At 34.5% G+C, this 25,975-nt stretch overlaps 1 long non-coding RNA gene across 1 annotated transcript; it reads left to right on the top strand.

Moving 5' to 3' along the window:
- The first annotated feature begins 18,726 nt into the window (after window positions 1-18,726).
- Window positions 18,727-20,241, top strand: LOC112208914 (uncharacterized). Its single transcript, XR_002943460.3, has 2 exons — window positions 18,727-18,915; window positions 19,842-20,241. It is a non-coding gene; the product is annotated as an uncharacterized LOC112208914 (long non-coding RNA).
- Window positions 20,242-25,975: the final 5,734 nt, after the last annotated feature.

The following is a 25,975-nucleotide window of genomic DNA, read 5'->3' as shown; positions in this document are numbered from 1 at the left end:
AAAGAATTTAAGTGTTACAGACTGTTATAGCTCTCGTCACCTCAAATACAATATTGCTCCAAAGATATAAGAAAACTGTTCCTTCAATATTTTTTATGTAGGTAAAAATCTGGATTTTGGATAGTGCCAGAATTTTGCCCCATCAAGCTCAAAAGTTATTTCATCAAATCATTACATATTCTGTGATATATTTACATCTGTATGAATAGAGATACTTGAGAACACTTACGTAGTTTATTGTGAGTTTTTCTTCACAAAATATGAGGATTTTTACCACCAGCAGTATAAAAAAGGTGGGTCACAGTCATTTTAAAAGTGTATTTTGTTTAATAAGTGTGTTCCTTATTGTTTTTATATTGATAAGATGTATAGTAAGTAACTTCTGAGACCTCTCAGCACTGTGAATCTAAGAAAGCATTGTATCTTAAGATGGGACACATGAACTAGCTTCAGTGATAAAATACTGGTCAAATAGAAATGAGTAAGTGTAATGATAGTAAGTCTCAATGGTATACAAAACAATAGAAATGTATTAGAAATTCAAGATGCGTCTCAGATATTTCAGCTGAAAGCCTACTTTGGATTTAAATTTGAGCTAAATCTACCCTTTCTTATCTTTCATAACATCCTCTATTTACTGCCATTTTTTCGTCCGCCTTATTAAGTTCACCTTATCGGTTTCTATGATACCTACTTTGGACTCCTTAAAGAGAAAGTCAATGTCTTATTATTTTTGATACATTCAACCAAGATTTGGCACAAAGAATATAGCCAATAAATAATGGCTGATTATTGATTCTTTCCTTTTACTTACTAAACTGTGGTCAAATCTTTATATATTATTGTATTTTATTATGTGCTGTACCCCAGAGAGAAGGAATTTGAAGAATCATAAAACAGATATGAACATGAATCTTAATGAGAATAGATTAAAAAGAGAGAGAGGCATACATCTAAGTGATTATCTGGAGAGAGCCTTAAACAACAACAAAACCCTAAAATCAAGGCCCCGGCTGGTAAGAAGAGTGTGGGAATGTGACCGGGGGTGGGTGACTCTGGGACAGGAACAGTGTGCCAGAGCCCATACAGGAGGAGATGGTCATTTGTATGAAGTGGGGGTATTGTCGAGGAGGTCATCCGTGGAGTCTCAAAGTACCTTTGTATAAATTATGTTTCAATTGCAAAATACAAAAAAAGAGTAACTTTATAGTGGCAAAGGTTTTTGGAAGACCCTGCCTAAATCAAGGATCAAAGTCAAGATCGTCAATACTAGGACATTGAAATTGTAGGCCAGCTGTTGGAACGCAATGAGAAGAACACAGTATTACTTCTGACATTTTTGCTAATATGAGGAAACACTAGACAGACCCAAATTGAATGTCATTCTTCCCAACAATTGACCTATATTATTTAAAATTGTCCACATGATAAAAGTCAAGAAGCAACTATCACAGAGAAACAAAGAAAGTAAATGCAACATAGATTCTGAATAGTATGTATCTCCTATACAGAACATTGTTAAGACAACTGACTAAACTTGAAAAAAATCTGAAATTCAGATTTAAGTAATGAATCAATGTTAATTTCTTGACATTGATGAGTATACTGTAGTTATATGAGATAATATGCTTTCTTGAAGGAAATGCACTGGAATATTTAAAATATTGGGACATGTTGTCAGCAACTCTCAATACATTCAGGAAAAAAATCTGTTAGTATATATATTCTTTAACTTTTTCTCTAAGTGTTACATTGTTTCAAATTAAAACATTTTTAAAAGTGAAAAGGTAGTATATAAATATTATATATTTTTACTTCACATCCATGACAGATTAATGAAAGAATATGTGCTTCTTTCATTGATATATTATTAGCAACATGCATTAAATCAAGTATGAAAGTTAGAAGCATACTCTTCCTTTGGGGTAAACTGAGATTTCTCCATATGTGCTATTATTTTGTTAAAAAATAGTTGTTAAATTTGTTCAATTGAATGTAATGCCACAGTGAGTTTATTCTATGATGTGGCTATACATCTTATTTTTTCTTGCTACCTCCAAAGATAATAGAAACATAAAAAGCATATTAAAAAGACATACACAGCTAGGCACGGTGGCTCATGCCTATAATCCCAGCACTTTAGGAGGCCAAGGCAGGCGGATCACGAGGTCAGGAGTTTGAGGCCAGCTTGGCCAGCATGGTGAAACCCCATGTCTACTAAAGATACAAAAAATTAGCCGGATGTGGTGGCACACACCTGTAATCACAGCTACTCAGTAGGCTGAGGCAGGGGAATCACTTGAACTCAGGAGGTGGAGGTTGCAGTGAGCCGAGATCACACCATTGCACTCCGGCCTGGGCTATAGGGCGAGACTACATCTTAAAAGAAAAATAGATATACGCACGGAAGAATTTCCCATGCCGGCTACCAGGTATGTTGACACCATATGGCCTGTTTGAATATCAATAGAGGTGCAATTGTGTGTATGTGCATGTCTGTGTGTGTGTGTGTGTGTGTTTGCATATCCATGTTATATATAATAGCTTTGAAAGTCTGGGGACCAGGGGCACCCAACTGCTCCTATTTCCCTCTAAAAGGACTCATGAAGAAATGGCTGAATCTGAAATAGTGGAGTAACAAAGGTGGCCACAAAAATTTTGTTAAACCAGAAAGAGGAAGTGCCTCAGTACTACTGAAGATATGTCAAAAAGACATAATGCCCTGTGGGACAGGGAACCTGGCCAAATTCTGTACAAATTGGGCATCCAAATGTGTAATCATGACAATAAATTATACTGAAACAGAATCAAAAATTTCATAGCAATTAACAAAAATAGGAAGAAAGAAGTCATGCTTTTCTTGAGAAAAAAAAGTAAGTTAAACTTCAAAAAATTTTTTTAGTGCCCTTACTATATGAAAAGTTTCAGATATGTATCGGAAGTGGAGTTAATATGTGCAAAGGTCTGGGGATTCAATATACTTATTGCCTCAAAGTACCTTTCCATAGTGTATTTATCATTCACAAAAGGAAATAAATGTTTCTCTTAGAGTAGAGAGATTATAGACAGTGCCTCCTTGAGTAAGCGATAAAAATAAGCATCACCAATATGGGAAAAAAATGACCTTCTATGTTTCTGGTATAATATAATGAGTAACACACCAGACCAAATACAATACCGTTTTGTAGTATTTTTACCAGAAATATTTAACTGACTTTATTTAACCACAACAGTGAAGTACAGCTGGATTGCTGGAAATTCCACAAGCCACTGGCCTGAACTCCTCAATAATATCAATATCATAAATGACCCAAAAAACTGTAGGCGCTCTTCCAGATTTGGGAAAACTGATACTAAATGACAACAAAATGCAATCTGTGATAGCCTAGGTTAGTGGAAAAGCAGCTATAACAAAAATTTGGGGGACAACTTGGACATTTTGAAAATATACTATATATTAGATAATTCTATATCAATAGTAATCAACTTCCCTATATGTGATCATGCTATTGTAGTCATGTGGCAAATAACCTTTTTTTTGTTTTTGTTTTTGAGTTAGATGCTAAAGGCAAAATCAAAAAACATGGGGAGGGGAAGAAGTGGGAAAGGGAGAGGTGGGAGAGAAGAGAGAGAAGAGGGCTGGAAGAGGTAAAGCAAAGTGGCAAATGTTACCAATTGGCGAATCTTCAGTGAATGGTATACTGCAGTTATTATTTTATACCTTCTTATTTCCTGTAAATTTCTATTTTTCATAATACAATTTTAGAAAATATATAAACAAGTGGGCCACCTATATCAACTCACAATATATTCATTATTATTCATAATATTTCCAACTTTGTCCACTTTTAAAGTTTTCTAAAAATGCAGACACATATGCCTCCCTTAAAACTTGTGCCTGCTTCTCCACAAGCAAGGATATTTATATATATCCATAATTTCTGTGAACAGAAATTGCTATTTGTCTAACACTGATCATTGTAGTGTCATGTTCATTTATGATGCTATTTAGATAAATAAAATAATGCTCCATTTGTTATGCATTTTATTGCACTCTACTAAAATAAGCATTTAGAATTGATGTTTCAAATAAATGTTGAACTCATATTTATTTATCTCTGTCATACATTCATAATAATATATTTTATTTGATGTTTCATGACATTTACTTTTATAATCTGAAAAATCACTTCAATTAATCTATGAAATATTCACAAATGCTATATAGCTGAAAGAAAAACCATGTTTTAGAAGTATTTCACATTCTTAAAATGTGACAGCATTTTTTTCTAACTTAAAAGGCAAAGTCTCTTTTCCCATCACTTGAATCCAACTGTCCCTGTGAGTTGCTTTGGCTGTTAAAATATGGCAGAAGAAGTTGCGCACCAGGTCAGAGTCTAGGCCTCAAGAGGCTACATGTGCTTCATTGAGAGCTACATCACTCAAGGAAAGTAACAGGGTGTGAAAGTTGCAACGTCTCCGCAAAGTAACACCAGTATGGTCAAATATTCATATCCAAAGGCTGTCACCACATTTTTATTCAGTTATTTTCTGCTGCTTTTTCATTTTTCCACTATTCTTTTTATGTCTAAATATTATTTGTTTTATATATACTGTATAATAAATCATAAGTATGTTTTATGAAAACTTAGTTTGATGCTATCTACGTCAGCCTTTTCTACTTCTGATATTTCATTGAAATTGTCATATACATGTGTGTATATATATAGATATATATATAGGTATAGATCATATATAGAAAGATATTTTATACATATTTTTCATATATATATCTAGAGAGAGAGAGAGAGAATATCAATCTATAGTTAAACAATTCAAATAAACAAGCTCTGTAATAAATTCACAGCCACCAGGAAGAATGAGGTCATCAGATCTCACACCTTTCATTTAGCTGTCTGCAAAAGCATTCAAAACCTCCAAAGAAATATTTCCCCTTAGTAAAGAAGATCAAGATGATAGGGACATATACGTTCTTGGTTAATTTTGTAGTATTATTTCTTGATTCACTTTTGTGTTTCCCTTTCTAACTCTCCTGTTCTTTTTAATTAAATGAGTTAGAAAAAAAGTGCTGAAGTAGAAGTAAAAGTGGAAATAATCTCATTTACCAGGTGGAATTCTCTTCTGCCTTGGCTCTAATAAATTATAAAGTCCCCAAACAGCCATGAATCTTCATATTAATGTTGAACATTTTGTGAAGGAAAAAATAAAACTTGGTTCAATAAAGCCAAACAACTCAGCAAAAATAAATAAGTAAATAAAATTTACTTAAAAACTGTTGATATAGAGAGGCTGAAAAAATAAGATTAAAGCTGTTTTTTTAATGTTAAAAACATCAGGTAATATGTATAGCTGCTAATATTCTTCATTTGTGTTTGCTAAAAGTTCTCAGAAAGGCCAAGGTTGAAGTCTCAACTTGGCATCTTTAAAACAGGGCTATAATAGGTGGAGTTCCGAAGTATGATAACAAAGAGCAAACCTAACCTTGTAGGAATTAAGAAGAAACTGTAGTAATTTTTTCTTAGCTCCTTCTATCTTTTTAGGTTATAATTGTTAGGATATTTGAGGCTGCTTTTGATTAATGATGCTTGGAATCAATGAAAGCAATTTAATGGAGCTTATTTATGAATGATTTTTAAAAACTAATACTTTTTATTGGGACAATTTCTGCTTGACATTTTGTGTTTTGACTGGCATTTTCCTGTTGCCAGCTGTCATAAAAAGGATTGCGACACATGCCGTTAGCAGCATATGCCTTTTTGGGTGCTGAACAGCGTTTTCATACAAAAAAATCAAATGATCCATAACATATTATGCTGTCATTTGAAAGCAGCATCAGAAATGAAACATTTTTCATGCCTGTAATATATTTAGTTCCCTAAGGCTCAATCTAGCATTTCCTCACTAGTTATGAAAATATAATAAGGTAAACGTTTATTCTTTTAACTCACACTATTAGGGTTTTCAGAATACTAATTTTTTTTTGTAAGAAAAGCTTGCAGGAATACATTTGGAATGTTCCAAAGAGTATTTTCTAAATAGTAGATTATGACAATAGCGTATTCTTAATAGCATACTCTATTTTACAACTTTTTTTTTTTTTTTTTTTTTTGAGATGGAGTCTCGCTCTGTCGCCCAGGCTGGAGGGCAGTGGCAGGATCTCAGCTCACTGCAAGCTCCACCTCCCAGGTTCACGCCATTCTCCTGCCTCAGCCTCCTGAGTAGGTGGGACTGCAGGCACCGGCCACCCCGCCGGCTAATTTTTTGTATTTTTTAGTAGAGACGGGGTTTCACCGTGTTAGCCAGGATGGTCTCGATCTCCTGACCTCGTGATCCGCCCACCTTGGACTCCCGAAGTGCTGGGATTACAGGCGTGAGCCACCGCGCCCGGCCTATTTTACAGCTTTTTAAATAATCTTCTGTCCTTCAGGTACACCTTTACAAATACTTACTAAATGTCAATAATTATATATATATGTACATATATACACACACACATATTTATACATAATACAGACATATATACATAATTATACATATATACATAATTATACATATACATATATACATGATTTTTATATGTGTGTATATATATACACACATATATAATATATATGTAATATGTTTATCTCCATGGAAAATGACACCTTAAAGACTATTTATTTAGCACTTTGCATTGGAGCTTACAATAATACATATGCAAAACAAAGAAATTGATTAAACTATAGTAAATGGTTAATTGCATTAGTAATTTGACTTAATTTGTTTTATAATATATATTAAATAATAGTTTAGGATTTAAGGTATAGAAATATTATTAAAACTTAAAAAACTAAAATTAGTAAAACTTCTTTTTACAATTTGACCCTCAAACCTCGATACTGTATTTAAACATAACTTATTTTTTATTTTCTCTCTTCATTTTATTTTACTGAATCTCTAGAAAACCAACATTGCATTTTTTTTTCTAGAGAATAGTCTATATTTGTGTTTGTCAGACAAAAACACAGTTAAGCATGATTACTGCCATTCTATATTTCTAGAGTATGATGACTAGAAAAAGTACTAAGCTGTATAAAAATATTGTTGGTGTCTTTTAATTTCTTTTAGTTAAAACAGGATTTGCCTTAGCAATTAATCTTAACCATTTCTCTGTTCTTCCCAGCATCTGCTTTAGTCCTTGACACAAAAGCGCTAAATATTGTTTGAGGGATTCAATTTGTGAATAACAGAGGAAACACATAAATATGTTACACAATGTTGCTTTTTATAAAAAAAAATTTGAAAGCTGATTTATTACTGCAAAAATATTAAGCAAAGAGACATCATGTGATAGTTAATTTTGTGTTTCAACTTGACTGGTCAAATACCCAGACAGCTGGTAAAACATTATTTCCAGGAGTGTTTCTGGAAGAGAAGAGCATTTGAAGAAATAGACTGAGTAAAGAAGATTCCCCTCACTAATGTGAGTGGGCCTCATCGAGTCTGTTGAGGTCTGAAATAGAAGACAAAGATGGGAGAAGGGCAAATTCTGTTTCCCTCTCCTTGAGTTGACACATCCATCTTCTCCTGTCCTCAGATGTCCGGAGCTCCTGGCTCTTGGACCTTTGGACTCTAGAACTTATACTAGAGGCCCTCCTGCTTCTCCGGCCTTCAGTCTCAAACTAAATTAAACCACTGGCTTTCTTGGTTCTCCATCTGGCAGACAGCAGATCGTGGGACGTTTTGGTTTCCATTGTCACATGAGCCAATTCCCATAATAATCTCCTCTTCTATGTCTGTATATATTCTATTGATTCTATTCTCTGAAGAACCCTAATACACATCATGATGAATTACGTGAAATATTAACATCATGAGCTGACTACTGCCTCTGAGAATCCTATAGTTCTTGAAGGCCCCTTGCATATCAAACATCACTTTAAAATGGAGGATTTAACACTCAGTGCCTACATCTGAAATGGAGGGTGCTTTTTGCCTAACTAAAGAGGTTTTGATTAGGCAGTTAAGATGCTGATTCCCTAGTCCCAACCTTAGTGAATGTGAAATATTAAGTCCTCATTAGTTGCCAGCACTTTTCATATGTGGATCTGGAGTGAGACATTGAGCAAGGATCAAATTTGCACTCTGTTTTCCACCTGGAGACCAAATGTGCTTCTAATTGGTGGATGCCTTACTGAAAATAGCTTTTAATACACAAAGACAGATAAGTCAGAAATGTGATATGAGTCGGTGCTTGTCCAGATATTACCCAGATTTGTAAAGTGATTTTTAAGAGAAGACTAAGAAATTTACCTTAAATGTCTTATGACCAGACCATTAGGAGGTTTGAGTACTTTGTTGTGTATGCTTGTCAGTGAGGAGATGGTTCAGAAGAAATAAATTAAACTTAGAATGTTTTAAGCTGAAGGTATCATTGAGCAGCCATTTGGTTATAAATCAAAATCATTTATATTTCATGAAAAGGATTTTGTTTCTCTTGAAGCAAGGCTGATTCATGCCTAAATATTTTATTCATAGTACACTAATCACAACCGTTTTGTATCATTGCTTACTAAGGTTATGGCATATAAGCAGAGAAGGAGACTAATGATGAGGTTATTTAGATAAGATGAAAACAGTGCTTTTGAATGAAATTTGTAAATAATGTAACACAAAAACATTGTTAAGAATAATAATCTACATGATAGTTTAAATTTGGTGCATATAAGATCAGTTAACTGATATCCTAATGATATGCTCTCACACATGGCCTGAAAGCATTTCAAAAATGGGTTATAATTTAAACTTTATGTTTAGTTTTAATTAAAGCATATTTTGAGCATATAAAATAAAGTATAAAGTTAAATTGAATAGTGATAAGGTGTGGGGATTTATTAATATGATATTTATTAAAGAATTATTGCCTGTGTACATATAGTATATATTACTGAATCAAAATAAATTATATCTGTTTTCTTTAAAGAAGTATGTTGGCCGGGTCCAGTGGCTCACACCTGTAATCCCAATCCCAGTGCAAGGCGGGCGGATCACAAAGTCAGGAAATCGAGACCGTATTGGCTAACATGGTGAGACCCCATCTCTACTAAAAACAAAAAATAAAAAAATAAAATAAATAAATAAAATTACCCGGGCATGGTGGCGGGCGCCTGTAGTCCCAGCTACTCTGGAGGCTGAGGCAGGAGAATGGCATGAGCCCGGGAGGCAGAGCTTGCAGTGAGCCGAGATCACACCACTGCACTCCAGCCTGGGCCACAGAGCGAGACTCCGTCTGGAAAAAAAAAAAAAGAAGTATATTTAAAAAAAAAAGGAAGAAAGAAGAAACATTTGATGTTCAACTGAGGTTGTTATCTGTCACTTCATATGAAAAGGAAACATATCCTGTATACTTTAAGTTGCTTATAAAATCCATCATCTTGCGTCTAGCTATGTGTCAGAGAATCTGTATTCCCTATGGATTAAAGGAGAAGATCATATTTTGGCTAAACATATTTGTAAAAGAATATGAGTAAACTGGAAGAAAAAATAAGCTTAGTGAGAAAATGAAACAAAAATTCTGAAAAGCATCTGATTTAATTGGAAAGCGAAAATAAATGACAAGTAAGTTCTGTCTGTTTATTTTTTTCTTAAATTGTCAATGAGTTTTTCCATGGTAACAGATTTGGTAATGTAAGTTTGGACAAAAGCAAGAGCGAATTAATAATGGAAGTGTTTTATAAGGAGCAAATTGCTCAACATAAAATATAAGGGGGAAGAAAGAAAATATTTTTTTAATATTTTTTAAGCTTTTTGTCTCAGTCTTAATTTCTGACAATAGAAAAATATTTGGATCTGGCCAGGTGTGGTGGCTGACACCTGTAAACCCAGCACTTTGGGAGGCCAATGTGTGTAGATCACTTGAGGCCAGGAATTTGAGACCACCTGGTCAACATCATGGTGAAACCCTGTCTCTACTAAAAATACAAAAATTAGCCTGGCATGGTGGCACATGCTTGTACTCCTAGCTACTCGGGACACTCGATCTCGGCTCACTGCAACCTCCGCCTCCCAGGTTCAAGCATGAGAAGGAAGGAAGGAAGGGAAGGAAGGGAAGGAAGATGTTTGGATTTAAGAAGAGGTAGATATCCAATAGGCTAAAAAATAATGAGTGAGATCAGAAAGAGAATGAGAATTGCTTGAACCTGGGAGGTGGAGGTTGCAGTGAGCTGAGATTGTGCCACTGCACTCCAGCCTGGGTGACAGAATAAAACTGTCTTGAAGAGAGAGAGAGAGAGAGAAAGAAAGGAAAGAGAGAAAGAGGAAGGAAGGAAGGAGGGAGGGAGGGAAGGAAGGAAGTGGGGAAGGAAGGAGGGAAGGAAGGGAAAAAAAGAAGGAAAGAAGAGAAAGAAAGAAAGGAAGGAAGTAAAGAAAAGGAAAGAAAGATGAGAAAGAAGAGAAAGAAGAAAGATGGAAAGAAAGAGAAAGAGAGAGAGAGGGAGGGAGGAAGGGAAGGAAGGAAGGAAGGCAGGAAGGAAGGAAGGCAGGAAGGAAGGAAGGAAGGAAGATAGATGTTTGGATATAAGAAGAGGTGGGTATCCAATAGGCTAAAAAATAATGTGTGAGATCAGAAAGAGAATGAAATTTTTATCTACTTATATTTTTTGTAACATTTCCTTATGGAGGACTGAATATGTAAATGGACAATAGTTAGGCTACATATGAAAATGGAAACCCAAGCCACATCTGCTGCAATTGGGCCAGAACAGTCAGGAGTTGGTCAATAACTGCCAACTTTTATAATTTTTGTCACTTCCTCTCTACCTCTCATCTAGCTCAGGACCAACCAGAGAAAGCCAAATATGTTCTCCAAACCAGTAATGTGGGGAGCTTCATTTCTTGCTAGTCCACTTCCATCTTCCCCAAGTGAACACCCTCCATTCAGAGCCTACCTAAAGCCTTCCCTTTATTTCACTGGAAATCTTTTCTACTCCCCTGCTTGTCTTGAATTTCTGCCAAATGTAAGTGATGGTGGGTAACTCCGTTGATATAGCAAGCTCCGAAAAAATTGTGTGTATTTGTTTGTATTTGGTTTGTCTATGTTTATTTCTACATCTAAAGTCCTCACAAATTTATATTCCTTTGTAATTGACTATAATCCATTGTCCAATTACAACTGTGATATTATTGTTCTTATAACTTCGTGTTGAACTCAGTGCTGGAGTCACTTCATAATTAGTATTCTTTTATTTTAATTGAAGCTTCAAGTAAGCATATTAATAATCTACATTCTTTAGAGTTCTTCACTGTATTTTATCTTGAGAAATGTTATGGTTGGTTGCCTTTCTTCCACGATTACAGATTATGTATGTCTGACTAGATAGAGTCACTAGGGTAGCTTGTGAGAAGTAATCATTCTACCCAGATTCAAATCATTTCTTTTCACTTGCCTGGACCTCCGTTTATAACCTACTAAAGAAGAATATCAGCCTATATTATATATATATATATATATATATATGTTTGTTTTTTCTTTTTACAATATTAAAACTTATATTTTAGACAAATATCTGTTTGCTTCACTCACATTTTTCACTTAAATATCCTAAATATCTCTCCCCAAAAATAGGAGATTTCAATGAAATTTTTATATCCCTAAAAGCGACTTAAAACCCCTCATGTATAAAAAATTCAAAATTGTCACTATTTATTAAAAGAGACTCCAATTTTTCCTGCCAATGAATCACTCCTTTAATCCTTGTCCACAGGCTAGGCATAGTGGTTCACGTCTGCAATCCCAGCACTTTGGGAGTCTAAAGCAGGAAGATTGCTTGAGGTCACAAGTTTGAGACCAGCTTGGGCAGCATAGCAAGACTTCAGCTCTACTAAAAATTAAGAAAATTAACCAGGCATGATGGTGCAGGCCTGTAGTCCAAGCCACTTCAGAGGCTCAGGCAAAAGGATCCTTTGAGTGATGAGGTGAGACCATGTCTCAAAAAAACAAAAACTATTGCCCACACTCTCACTAATGCTATCATCCCAAAACACCAATGTCATCTAATATTTTACCTAATTTAAACCTTTATAAAATCATGATTTTGTGGAGGAAAATTCCAACATTTTTTATTATGATAATTATTCATTAAGGTAACTACCAGTACAGAAACTCCTTAAGTATAGAAATTTCCTTGTACTCTTCATTGAATTCATAGGCCCTACCACAGAATGAAAAATTTGGTAAGCATTCAAAAATGTAAGTAATAACAGAATGGAAGATAAATTTAACTCTGGGTTTTAACAGGAATTGAAAATTGTGTTAGTAATTTTTTTGCATTGATATAAAGGAAGAACTGAGACTGGATAATTTATGAAGGAAAAAGGTTTAATAGATTCCCAGTTCTGCTGCTGCACAGGAAACACAGTGGTGGCTTCTGGTGAGGGCTTCAGGAAGCTTTTACTCAAGGCAGAAGGCAAATGGGGAGCAGGCATATCGTGGGGAGCAGGCATATCACATGGCAAGAGCAGGAGCATGAGACAGAGGAGGAAGAGGCCATATCCATTTAAACAACCAGGTCTCCTGTGAACTCAGAGCAAGAACTCACTCATCACCAAGGGGATGGCACTAAGCTATGCGTGAGGGATCTGTCCTCATAATCCAATACCTCACACCAGGCCCCTCTTCAACACTGGGGATTACATTTCAACATAATACTTGGAGGGGACAATCACCTAAACCATATCAAAAGTTGCACTACAATTGGTGAGATATGGTTTGACTGTGTCCCCGCCCAAATCTCACCTTGAATTGTAATAACCCCCATGGGACAAGGGCAAGGCCAGGTAGAGATAGTTGAATCATGGGGGCAGCTCCCTCCATACTGTTCTTATGGTAGTGAGTAAGTCTCATGAGATCTGATGGTTTTATAAAGCAGACTTCTCCTGCATATGCTCTCTTGCCTGCCACTATGTAAGATGTCCCTTTGCCCTTCCTTCATCTTCTGCCATGATTGCGAGGCCTCCCCAGCCATGTGGAACTGTAAGTCCATGACACCTCTTTCCTTTATCAATTACCCAGTCTCAAGTATGTCTTTATTAGCAACATGAAAAGGGACTAATACATAGTGACATTGGATAAATTTCTCCCATTAATGGTCTTCTTAGGTGCTAATTTATCACCTACATAGTGACAAAATTTTAAAGAATTCTTCGGAAAAAGAAATACAAGTTGACAATAAAGTCCCATTAATATTTTGATCTGCAAAGAAAGCTGGAGGTTGTCCTTGGTCTTATCAGTTCACTCCATGATATTAACAATCCCCTGACATTTATAATTAATACCCAGCTCATTAGCATTTTGAAATATTATTTTGTGAACATTCTTCCCAAAAGTATGGTATATTTGTTTTCTTTAACAGGTTTCAGCAAATAAAGTATCATTTATACTAGAAAAAAATCATACAATTAATTATTTGCCTAATCATTCATAATGTTGCTCTAATAGATCATGCAGCTAAATAATGTCTTAGGAGTAAGATACTTTTAGGTTAAACTTTCCAACACATTTGCATACTTTTCAGTGATAAAATTAAAGCAATCAATAATGAGAAAATGTTTTTGAAAAAAACATATAAAATACAAAATAAGTCAGATGTAACCCCAAAATATGGAAAATACAGAAACAAATAATAATTGTGATATTTTAATATTCTAAAACAAATAAAATATAATGGATTCTAAGTTAAATCTATATTTAAAACATGTTTTAAACATGAAAAAATAAAGCCAATATATTAAGGTTTGCTATATGCTTAAACACAGTTGATCACCTGAAATTTTTTCTAATTGTGTAACTATTTATTTTTCCAAAAATGTGATACTGTTTTTAATTGCCTAATGAATAATTAAATGAAATTGTTTATAATATTGAAAAGAATTTTTAAATTTTTTTGAGTTTCTGATCTCAGTATTACAGTTAAGTAGAAATTATGCTGTTAGGTTATTATGTATAGGTAATGTGTGATAATTAAATTCTTTTTTGAGAAAACTTATTTTTGTATGAGTCTCCCAGCATCTATCAATTATGTAATATCAAGTTAAAAGGGAAAAGAGAAGTGCTGCTTCACTTTTGAGAAAGAAGCTACAACTTCCTTCTCTCTTGCACTAAATACTTGTCTCCTGAAAGTGTTATTGACACTTACTTATACTTATCTGTACCTCAATTTCCTGAATTATAAAATGGGATTTTAGAACTGAAATATTAAATATACTAATATTAAAAGGCTCAAAATAATTTTTCTTATTTTTCTTGCCTTAGAGTTTATATTAAGACTGTTGATTTGATTTTGTTAGTGTTTTTTTTTTCCAATTCTGAAAATATGACACTTCTTCAAGAATTGCATGTGTGTGTGTGTGTATGTGTTTGTTGGTTTTCTTCTCCATGGGGACAGATATTATTCTTCTATTATTGTTAATATGTAACCAAATTAAACTTACGTAATAAATAAAATCTTCACACTAATAAACATTAATGCAATTAATCAAAATTTTTAAAAATCTGTATTTGCAGTTAGTTAATCTACTTTCGCTTCATAATTAAAATATTCAGTTCATTTTCACTTATTCATTCTCATTAATTTACTATGAGAATACCTTCTGTTAATTGAAAATATATCTGCATCTCAGTGTTTTTGTCCTTTCCCTTATGTCGTATGTCATGGTTGATATATAAGATATATATAAGACACATAGTAAAATACATATAAGGGAAAGTTTTTCACACACAATGTAACATATAAGATACAAGAAACAGAAATGATAAAATATATGTGAACTGCTTGATTTCCCAAGTGACTCTGCCACTGATTAGTATATATGCATTTGTAGACAGACCGTAAACTTGGAAGAGTTAGCTTTTTTTTAAAAAATCCTATCTTTTGGCACACCAGCATGAACAGGTGTCACAAAATGTACAGAGACATGTGGAGTCAATGTGGCAAAGCTGTCAGAAAAGATAGACTTCCCTGTGCTCTTCCAACTTCACAGATGTTGTAAGGAAAATTCTGCAAGATGCCTTGCTTAAACTTCATATTACCTAGCTCCTCAGGCTGCTGCCAGTGCTGCCAAGGGTCCTACCAATCCTTGAGTAGGCCGTATGCCGTGGAAACAGATGGGCAAAATTACAAGGCACTACAATATAAGTCCTGAAGATGAAATATATGTTTCTAAAGATTGTCATCTCAGGTGGGAACATTGAAATGACTGCTATGTGTAGAGCAGGTATTTTTATCAGTGGCAAATTCAAGTTAGTTTTAAAGGAAAACAAAACTAAAAAAAAAAAATTGTAAAACCACTTCTATATTATATAACCTGATTGCTCCCAGTTACTCTATTTCTCAGAGTATAACAGCATGCATTTTTCTTCCATATTTCTAATTCATTATTTTCCTAAAGAACTCACTATTGCTTATTAAAAGCACTTTCACTGTTCCTTCTTTCTTTCTTTGCTTCTTCACACCTACACTATTCACACGTCTTCTTACACACTTATGCTTCTTATTCAATCTTGCTCCATTTGACTTCATAAAGCGTAACACCAACAGTAACCTCTTTCTACGCAAACAACATTGATTTTTCTGTCTAGTCTATAGTCTAGTCTGTAACACATAAGTAAACTCTTTTTACAATTTAACTCTAATAGGTAGGAACAGCTCCTGTACCATAGGAGTTAGTAAGCTCTCGGCATAATGTGATTTCTTTACCCATCTACCCTGGGAGTTTTCTTCTTTACTATTTTGTTGTTATTGTTGCTCTTGAAGTCTTTCTCATTCTTTAGGTCCAACTGAAGTGCCATTTTTCTTGGGCAAATTAACACAACTATTTTTTCTGTATTCTCACTGTATTTTTTTTTTTTTTTTAGAATTCAACAATAATTCTTATTTCATTCTTCCTTGTGTTATAAGTATTTTTGGTACTTCCCTTTCTCTGTAGTCAAAATATAATCATACTTTGCAGGGACATTGTTTGGCTTAACTTTACATTCCTCTTATAAGGAAGATTTTGGGTATGTAGTAGAGACTTATTGAATGTTTTCTTACTGAACATAATTTGAATAAAGCATATTTAAATGGACAATAATGTTTTAATTATTCCATGTGAGAAATCTCATAAGATTTCTAACCATGAACTTTGAGGATATTAAAGATCTCTAAAAATTTTATAAGCACACTTATCAATTTGAATTAGCATTCAATTGATTTAGGGCTAAAAGTCCATCAAATATAACCATAAAGGCAAAGATGTTAGGGTGACTATTAAGTATTTGCTTTATTTTTGGCATAGAATTAAAAACATTCAAATTGTGAAAAAGGAAGATATGTATGAAATATAAAGTAATAAGAAGTAGCTTAATATTCCCTGGCAAGCATAGCACGTCAGACAAAAGAAATAAAAATAAAATGTTTATTACATAAAACTAATGAACTCACTAAAACGTTAAGCTAATCTCTATATAGTTGCAGCTGGAAACTTTTCAAATTTGAAGAACAAAAATATATTCTATTTATTGTTTTTATGTATGTTTTTTGTATATTATGAATTTTGACTATGAGCAAAATGTAGAAATTATTTTTCCATGTTAAAGTTGAAGAAATAGCATCAGTTAATAGTTGATTTTTTTCCACAGGTATATCTAATTCTCAAGTTTAAGCATCATTGATTGCTACGTCTGCACAAAATATAGCCCCCAATCTACAATCTAGTTTTAATAAATTCCAGCAGAACTTTTCCTGCAATATTTTAAGGCTGTGTTTTCACTATGCCTCCACCTCTCCTTTATTAGTGAGACAACAAATTATTTTATTTCTGGTCTCAAAATATACAGAAGTAATAACCTCACTCAAAACATTTGGACTCTATTAAAATAATTAGCTTTATAATTTTAAAATAAGTAAATAAAAATACGTAACAGTACCTAAATACATTGCATATTTGAAAATATTGTGAAATTCTAAGTAAGTTGCCAAACCTTTGATATTCTTGGGAGAGTCCTACAAACTCATGTGACCTTTTGCTGATCTGTAACACTTATGTCAAAACCATTCTTAATGTTGTAATTTCAAATAGAATGTTCAAAACTTGGATTTAGATTCCAGATCTTTGCTAGCATACAATGACACTTCCTTCAAAACAGTCAAAATTAATTAAATGCTTATTAGTTACAATAGGTAGGAAGAAATAAGGCAGCTAGTTGCCCGTATGACTGTATAGTTAACTAATGTGGAATAGCATCAAACAGATTGATCAGAGAAAAAATAAGTACTAGAAGAATATACTAAGAAATGTTATAAAATGTGAGTGATATAGAAAGCAGAAGATATGATTCTTATTGCATGCATAGGAATAGGGTATAAGAACAGGAATAGGAAAAAGGATGGAAGATATGATTCTTATTCTATAGCAGTAAATATGATTCCTATTGGTGGCAACAAACAGCTTATTTAAACAAGGACATCAAATAATCATTGTGAAAATGTGTGTAATTTTCCCTCTTAAATTATGAGTATTTCAAAAAATTATATATAAATTTCAAAAAAATGTCAGATTGTCAGAGAAGCAACATCCTAAAAAGTGAAAACTACAGCACTTTAAAGTTGTGTATAAACAAATGAAACAATGAATGAAAACAAGTTTTAGTAGCTTCCAATTATTTATTGATTATGATGGGGCAAGCTATGTATCAAAGACATTATATACATTCATAGGTTGAATTCTGTAACTAATCTGTAGGATAAGTGTCAGACACATACTTTCACATATACATTTTATAAATAAAGATACAGACTCAGTTTAAGTAGCATGCTCAGGAAAATATGGGTAGTAAATTGGAGCTTCAAAATTTTAACTCGGATTTACTGATTTCAAAGCCTTTCATTATAAATCTAAGAGGCAGATGCACAGAAATATGTTTGTCTGCAAAGAGTTATGCATTTTTATGACTGTATTTAAAGAAGTAATACATTGCCAAAGACATGAAGGTTGTATACCTAATGTGTTGTGATTCATTGTATATTTAATCTATTTGTAACAGTCCTTGGTGCACAGTAAAAACTCAAAAAGTATTATTTTAATTTTTATTATTGATACAATGCTGAACAATTGAAAATACAAGATTTTAAAAAAGGAAAATTTTATTCAAGTCATATACTTGTAAAAAGGCAGATAACTGAGGTCTAACACTAAATCTATTTTAGTTTCTTAATTATTCAATTTAGTGGGGTAGATGACCAAAATGAAGCAAATAGTGACCATGTAGTAACTATTTTCAGGAATGTTTATACACAGCTTATTTCTTTATAGCAATGGTGAACTAATTTAGATTAGCATCACCTCTACCTAGCACTACAGAAAATTGACTGATACAAGAGTGTTGGAGGTGTCAAAGCATAGATTGCATGATAACACACAGCAGGCAAACCTAGTCTTTCGCCTGAATATGATATGCTTATCCAAGTTGTAGTGGTGATTGCACAAATCTATGACTTACAATAATTTCCTTGCATTTAATCTATTCAATATTTAACGTATAAAAATTGTATAGATGGATTATATTGAGTATATCATATTTTTATTCTAATATGTGTAAAACATAGGTATTTCCACTAGAAAAAAAGTGTTATCTATTTTATCAAAATATAATATTAAGCTTATTAAATTATATTATAATCTTTATTATAGGATTTAGCCAGACTATAAGAGGATTGCTGCTCTTCCTTGACTATAAAACCAAGTACGAACATAAAGAATCAAAGTTAAAAAGAGGGCTGTTAGAATTCCTTTGAAGAATGTAAAAAGACTCAATTTTTGCTACCATGGCGGTGGAGTGAAATTGGAGATTATCCACTATGGGAGTAGCGAGGTTTTAAGGTGAGGCATTCAAAAAGCTCTTCTTTGAATACACTTGTTGTGCTTTTGATCTTTTCTGGGGAATAAAACAAAAAAAGAGAAAAAAAATCACGTTATGCCAAATATGACAAGATCTTTAGACATAACTGGAATTGCACTGCATTAAATCTATTGCATTAAAAGATATAAATATTGCACAAGTGATGGTTTGGAAGTAGCTGAATGGTAGTCAAGTGTAAAATGTACTATCTATTTTTTTGCGCAATTTCTCAAATGACATGAGCAGTACAGAATTCAGTGCAGTGGTTGTAACCAATTTTATGAATTTTATTGACAATTGAAATAGTCTTATAGCAAGATATATTCTGACAGCTGTTCTCTGATATGGTCTGCTTTCTAGACAGCAGTCAAATGACAGTTTTGTTTTGTTTTGTTTTTACTATTGCTGTTATGTTTTCTGTAGTTGCAACATAGCATATTTAGATATTCTGTTGTCAATACTGAAAATAAAAATACATAATCAGACCACCTACTTCTTCATTTTACAATCTGTTAACAATGGAGATAAATTTATAATACTTTTGGCAAATCTGTGTTGAAATCTCTAACATGCAATAAGGAAATAAATACTTCAAAGGATAAATGGGGTTCACCGTAAGCTTGAAAATCAAGAAAGTTACATGTATCTAAATTGCCATCCAACTAAACAGGCTATTTCAATTAAATAATAATTGCATTTGAAAAGAGCAGTTTCAGTTCTTTTTATAAGGAGTCATGAGCATTCAAGGAAGATGAGTCTTCTTGGTTCTTATAGGAATGACCTTTCCACATGAATCAACTCTCTTTTTAATATTCCCAAAAAACTTCTTTTCCTTCCATGTGAAAAAAGGAAAATTGTAATAACTTTAGAGATCTTGACAAACACTTTCTTAAACACTGCCTGACAGGTACATTGATGATTTCTGGAAAAAGATTAAAATGAAAACCCATTAGTGGGAAAAGGAGAGAAACTGAATTATCGATGTCCAGGCAGAAAGATCATCTGTTGAGATAAAGTCAACACTGAAAACATGCTTAAGGAACACCAGGATTTTCCAGCCCAAAACCCTCATTTAGGCCAATGTTACTCCTGAACTGGAAAAAGAAAGCGTGTGTTTCACCTTGCTAGTAAGTTGAGATTTGTATTCGAATTGTTGTGACCGTATGCTTATAAGACAAAACATGTGCATATGTGAGGCTGTGTCGGCATTTGGTGGAAAAGTGAAAAATTCGTCAGGAATTTGTCTTATTTATATAATTTCTATCAGACATCCAGCTAGTATAAAAATAAAGAGACCTTTTTCTCAATTACCTTTTTACAATTACTTTTTACAATAGTCTTTGTCTTTGGAGAACCCAAGGTAAGTTAGTGGATGCATCTTGTTAGAGTAAGTGATATAATGTTTTTCTAGGTAATGACTTTTTCTTAACTGTCTATCTGGTAGTTCCTCTATATCTGAAAATCTATGAATATTAGTCAATTTTGTTTATTTGTTTGTTTTTAATAGTTATACCATCAGCCTTCCTTATATGCAATTTTCACATCTGCAAATTCAACCCATCTTGGATTGGAAAGATACAAAGCAATAATAAAAATGAATATCTATTAGAAATATAACAACTATTTACACATAATTTATATTAGATTAGATAATATGCATAATCTAGAGAAGATTTAAAAGTACACAGTAGAATGTACATAGGTTATATAAAAACACACCATTTTATATCAAGGACTTGGGCATTCACAGACATGTTATCCTCTAGGGGGACGGGGACACCCTGGAGTCGATCCCCCTATGGATACTTAGGGCCACTGTACCACATTAAATTGAGCCGTCCTAAAATACTTTTATTCCTTGCCATTGTCTATGCAATAAAGTCCAAATTCTTTAACCTGACTCATGAAACATTCAGGATCCCCGGAATGCATTTCTGGCGTTCTTTCCTGTCACCAGCCACCAGCAACCACCCCTTCAACAAACACACACATTAACACAAAAGGCAGACACTCATATGCAAACGCACAAAGTCTACACTTTAACAAAACCAAAATAACATTACTCACTGTTCTCACAGCCCATTATGCATTTCCATGTTTCTTGGCCTTTCTGTATCTTATTTGATTCTATAATGAATGATCCCCTATTTGACATCAAATACATCTACTATTTATTTTGAATATCTAACACGGAATCTTTTTATCTCTCTTAAATAAATTTATATGATTGTCAATGAGCTTACAAAAACCTTTTCTATGTGGCCTATACAAACAATGAAATAGAAATCCTATCATTTGCAGCAGCATGGGTGAAACTGGAGGTCATTATGTTAAATAAAATAAGCTAAACACAAAAAGAAAAATATTACATATTTTCACTCATATATAGGGGCTAAAATACTGTAGCTTATGAAAATATAGAGTGGATTGGTTACCAAGGCTGGGAAGGGTAGGGCAGATGGGAAATGAAAAGAGGTTGATTAATGGGGACCAACAAACAATTTGATAGAAGAAATAAGACATGGTGTTTGATAGATCAGTAGGGTAAATATAGTTCACAATAAACTGTTATAAATTTCAAAATGCTAGAAGAGAATTATTGCCAATGTTCCTAGCATAAAGAAAAGACAGATATTTAAGGTGATAGACATCTCAATTAAACTGATTTGATCTTTAAACAGATATGGATGTATTAAATTATCACATGTACCCCAAAATATGTACATCTGATATAAATAGGCTTTGTGTCTCCACCCAAATCTTATCTTGAATTGTAATCCTCAGGTGTTGAGGGAAAGACCTCATGGGAGGTGACTGAATCATCGGGGTGGTCTTCCCCCGTAATGTTCTCATAATAGTAAGTGAGCTCTTTCAAGATCTGATGGTTTTATAAGGGGCTCTTTCCTCTTGATTTTCTCTCTTGCATGCCACTGAGTAAGATGTGCTTGCTTCCCCTTCAGCCCTGATTGTAAGTTTCCTGCGGATCCTAGACATGCAGAACTGTAAGTCAATTAAACCTTTTTCCTTTATAAATTACCCAATCTCAGGAAGTTCTTTACAGCAGTGTCAAAATAGACTAATACAACATTTATTATAAATCAAACATTTTTTTTAAAGTTTTCATGTACTGACTGTATAATTCAATATTTAAATAAGTGCTTATTTTAGTGTATTGCATATTAAACTGAGGACAGGGCTTTGTTCTGTTTATAGTTCTATCTCCAATGTGTCAGAGAAGATGGGTTATAAATATTTGAGAATAAATTAATAATTGAATTATGATAGAATTTAGACCTCTCCTAAATATCTAATTTCTCTGTAGAGTTCTTCATACTGATAACATTGGTTGAACTCTTATTAAATAAATGAAAGAGCATATCTCCATATTATGGCTCAGCAAAATAAGTTTGTTTTACATGCTTTAATTTCAAAGTTTTCAGGTTACTTCTATCATATTATAAACTCTTTTATAATATGCCTATTACATGTAAGGCACTGAGACAAGTACTTGGGAACAAAGAAATAAACATAATGCTTATTTTCTTAAACAGTTATTTAGAAAAATAATTGTTTTCTTGCACTCTAATTTCAGTCTAAGTGAGGAAACCAGAAATTAACATCTGAATAGGTGTGTTAGGACTTTTTTACTTTACCAAAAAAAAATAATAACAAAAACTGGGTAATTTATAAAGAAAAGTGAGTTAATTGACTCATGGTCCTGCAGGCTGTAGAGGAGGCATGGTACTGGTATCTACTGGGCTTCTGGGTAAACCTCAGGGAAGCAGAAGCAGGCATGTCACATGGTGAGAGCAGGAGCAAAGAGGGTTGGTGTCACACACTTTTAAACAACCAGATCTCTCAATGACTCACCCTCTATCATAAGGACTGTGCTAAGCCATGACATATCCACCCCCATCACCCAAGAACCTCCCACCAGGCCACACCTCCAACACTGGGAATTACATCTCAACCTGAGATTTGGAGAAGACGTTCAAACTGTATCATTCTATTCCTGGCCCAAAAAAATCTCATGTCCTTCTCACATTGCAAAATATAATCATGCCTTTCCAAAGTCCCCTAAAGTCTCAACTGATTCCAGAATTAACTCAGAAGTCCCAAGTTCAAAGTCTCATCTGGTGATAAGTTCCATTCATCTATGATTGTGTAAAATTATAACAAGTTATTTACTTCTAAGATACTATTGGAGTATAGATACTGGATAGACACTGCCATTAAAAAAGGGAAAAGTTAGCCAAAAGAAGGGATCTAGAGGCCCCACGTGAGTCTGAAACCCAGCAGGGCAGTCATTAAATCTTAAAGCTCCAAAATGATTTCCTTTGACACCATGTCCTACATCTAGGGCACACTTGTGCAAGGGATGGGCTCCCAAGGCCTTGGACAGCACCACCCCTGTGGCTTTGCAGGGTTCAGCCCCACCCCTGTGGCTTTGCAGGGTTCAGCCCCACCCCTGTGGCTTTGCAGGGTTCAGCTCCCCTGGCTGCTCTCAAGAGATGACATTGAGTGCCTGTGGCTTTTTCCAGATGACAGGTGCAAGCTATCACTGGATCTGCAATTCTGAGGTCTGGAAGATGGTGGCTTCTTTCCTACAGCTCCACTAGGCAGTACACTGGTGGGGACTTTATGTGGAGTCTCCAACTGCACATTTCCCCTCTACACTGCCTAGCAGAAGTTCTCTGTGAGGTCTCCGCCCCTGCAGCAGACCTCTGCCTGAGCACCCAGGCTTTCTCGTATATCCTCTGAAATCCTGACAGAGGCTGCCGAGTCTCTTTCATATTTGCACTCTGTGCACTTACAGGCTAACACTACATGGAAGCTGCCAAAGCTTGTAGCTTGCACACTTTTAAGGGGTGGCCAGAGTTATATCTGAAGCCCTCTGAACCAAGGCTGGAACTGGAATGGCTGTCATGTGAGGAGCACTCTCCTGGGATGGTGCAGAGCAGTGGCATCCCAACACTGGCCCATGATGCCATTCTTTTCTTGTAGGCGTCTGGGCCTGTGATGGGAGGGTTTCCTCAAAGATCTCTGAAATACCTTCAAGGCCTTTTTTTCCATTGCCTTGGCTATTGGCATGTGGCTCCCTCCTAGTCACGCAAATCACTCTACCAAGTGGTTGCTCCACAGCTCACTTGTATTCCTCTCCTGCTAATGTTTTTTCTTTCTTTGCCACATAGGCTACAGATTTTCTAAACTTTAATTCTGTGATTCCATTTTAATTATAAATTCCAACTTTAAGTTATTTATTTGCTCCCACATCTGAGTGCAACCAGGCCACCTCTTAAATGCTTTGCTGTTTAGAAATTTCTTTTCCATATGTCCTAAGTCATCATTTCTAAGTTCACACTTTCATAGATACCTAGGGCATGAACACAACACAGCAAAGTTTTTTTTTGCTAAGGCATAACCAGAGTGACCTTTGCGCCAGTTGCCAGTAAGTTTCTCATTTCCATCTGAGACCTCATCAACCTGGACTTCTATATTAGCCCATTTTCACACTGCTATGAAGGCATTCCCAAGACTGGGTAATTTATAAAGAAATGAAATTGAATTCACTCAGTTCTGCATGGCTGGGGAAGCCTCAGGAAACTTACAATCATGGCGAAAGGAAAAGAGGCACATCTTACATGGTGACAGGAGAGAGAAAGAGAGAGAGCAAATGAGTGAAGGAGGAAAAGCCCCTTATAAAATCATCAGATCTCATAAGAACTCACTCATTATCACAAGAACGGCATGACAGAAACTGCCCCCATGATCCAATCACCTCCCACCCGGTCCAGCCCTCAACACATGGGGATTATGGGGATTACAATTTGAAACAAGATTTGGGTGGAGACACAGAGCCAAACCATGTCAATTTCACCATCCATATCACTGTCAGCATTTTCAATAAAACTATTTAACTCGTCTCTAAGAAGTTCCAAACTTTCTCTTAGCTTCCTATTTTCTTCTAAGCCTTCCAAATTATTTCAACTTCTTTCAGTTACCTAGTTCCAAAGTTTCTTCGACATTTTCAGGTATCTTATAGCAATGCCCCACTCCTTGGTACCAATTTTTCATGTTAGGCTATCTTACATTGCTATAAAAAAATATCAGAGACGGGGTAATTTATAAAGAAAAGAGATTTAATTGTCTTATAGTTCTGTAGGCTGTATAGGAAGCATGGCACTAACATCTGCTCAGTTTCTGAGGAGGCCTCAGGGAAGCAGAAATAGGCATGTCCCCTGGCAAGAGAGGGGTCCCGGGAGGTATCACATACTTTTAAACAATCATATTTGTCAAGAACTTACCCACTATCACAAGGACAGCATCAAACCATGAAGGATCTACCCCCATGACCCAAACACTTCCCACCACACCCCACCTCCTGAGAGAGATTATATCTCAATATGAGAGTTGGAAGGGACATCCAGACTCTATCAGTAAGTAATTTAATGACAAGTTATGATGTGTGATATAAAGATAGTGAACAGCTTGTAAAGAGAAAGATCAGCTTTAAAGAGGTGAGGGACAGCTTAATTTAATAATTGACTGTGAAGCTATATGAAGAGGAGGGGGAAGACAATTTACAGCAGAAGGGAAGGTATATAAAAAAATTCTGATGTGGCAAAAAACTGATTATCTTCAAAGAACTAATGGAAAAATGGTGTGGATAGACTTGGTGAAGCGGAGGAAGAGCTGGTAAGGCAAGTATTCAGACAGGAAAGTAAGGCCAGACCAGGTTAACATAGGCTATCTTCAAAATTGGGCTCTGTTTGGGGTGCAGTGGGATGTTTTTGAAGGTTTTCAAGTACAAGTGTTACAATATGTGCTGAATACTTTATAAATAATTGGACATACTACTCTGGAGAACAGAGGGGAAGAGATTACGAGTAGAATATAAGTTAGCAGTTAGATAAATGTATCTGCAGCTAACAGAAAAGTTGCACATGAGATATAAATTTGTGAGTCAATATTTAAATTTTATTTCAAAGAAAGTAAATAGATCGGCTCACCAAGGGAGAAAATGAGAGAAAGAAATAAGGG

Source organism: Pan troglodytes, chromosome 3 (genome assembly GCF_028858775.2).
Source record: "Pan troglodytes isolate AG18354 chromosome 3, NHGRI_mPanTro3-v2.0_pri, whole genome shotgun sequence".
In the NCBI taxonomy this organism is placed as follows: Eukaryota; Metazoa; Chordata; class Mammalia; order Primates; family Hominidae; genus Pan; species Pan troglodytes.
This window is presented reverse-complemented; position numbering and strand designations above follow the sequence as displayed.